This window comes from Schistocerca americana, chromosome 7 (assembly GCF_021461395.2).
Source record: "Schistocerca americana isolate TAMUIC-IGC-003095 chromosome 7, iqSchAmer2.1, whole genome shotgun sequence".
In the NCBI taxonomy this organism is placed as follows: Eukaryota; Metazoa; Arthropoda; class Insecta; order Orthoptera; family Acrididae; genus Schistocerca; species Schistocerca americana.
The window spans coordinates 487,216,288-487,217,216 of record NC_060125.1 but is presented as its reverse complement, the minus strand read 5'-3'; the positions used below and the strand labels follow the sequence as shown (position 1 = coordinate 487,217,216).

Here is a 929-nt window from a genome sequence, read left to right as displayed (position 1 = left end):
CCCTACTTCTTGTTAACTACGTATTATCCCTGCAGATTAGTTCCCTCCAGAATTAAGCCATACGTATGCTAACACTTAACAAGTATTTTACTGATCTATTTTAATCAGATTTAAGAAGAATGTATCAGCATTAATGTCAAGAGTATTGTGGTGACGCGGTAACTAGCCCTTCACTTCGCAAAATGCTGTCAACAGGGGAAATAGAACCAACGCGATCTAATTGTTGAGTGGATTGGAGGTGGGGTGAAATGACTTTCGGCAGACTTCATTCTGTGCCGACAACACAATCGTACCATACAGATCGGCTGGGCTTCGTGAAAGAGCGTTACGGCGACATTCTTGTTGGAATGTGGTGCTTATGTGTAGTTATGATTTTGAAATGAATTATATGGAGGCTGTTGTAACTCAGTTACTTAGCGACCAGAAGAGGCATGACAATTTGAACAATTACAGAGTAAGTCAAAAAGGACTTAACAACTGTGCAATGGTATAGAAATTTGTTGAGATAGCTTACAGAATCGGAAAATGCGTCGTTTTAAAGCGAACAACCTCCAGTTTGAAACTTCCTGGCAGATTAAAACTGTGTGCCGGACCGAGACTCGAACTCGGGACCTTTGCACTTCGCAGGCAAGTGCTCTACCAACTGAGCTACCCAAGCACGACTCACGCCTCGTCCTCACAGCTTCACTTCTGCCAGTACATCGTCTCCTACCTTCCAATCTTTTAATCAGCCAGGAAGTTTCATATCAGCGCACACTCCGCTGCAGAGTGAAAATCTCATTCTGGAAACATCCCCTAGGCTGTGGCTAAGCCATGTCTCCGCAATATCCTTTCTTTCAGGAGTGGTATTTAAGCAAGGTTCGCAGGAGAGCTTCTGTAAAGTTTGGAAGGTAGGAGACGAGGTAGTGGCAGAAGTGAAGCTGTGAAGA

At 43.9% G+C, this 929-nt stretch overlaps 1 non-coding gene across 1 annotated transcript; it reads right to left on the bottom strand.

Annotated features, from left to right (window-relative positions):
- Nucleotides 1-584: 584 nt before the first annotated feature.
- Nucleotides 585-659, bottom strand: Trnar-gcg. The gene has a single exon. It is a non-coding gene; the product is annotated as a tRNA-Arg (tRNA).
- Between the last annotated feature and the right edge of the window lie 270 nt (nucleotides 660-929).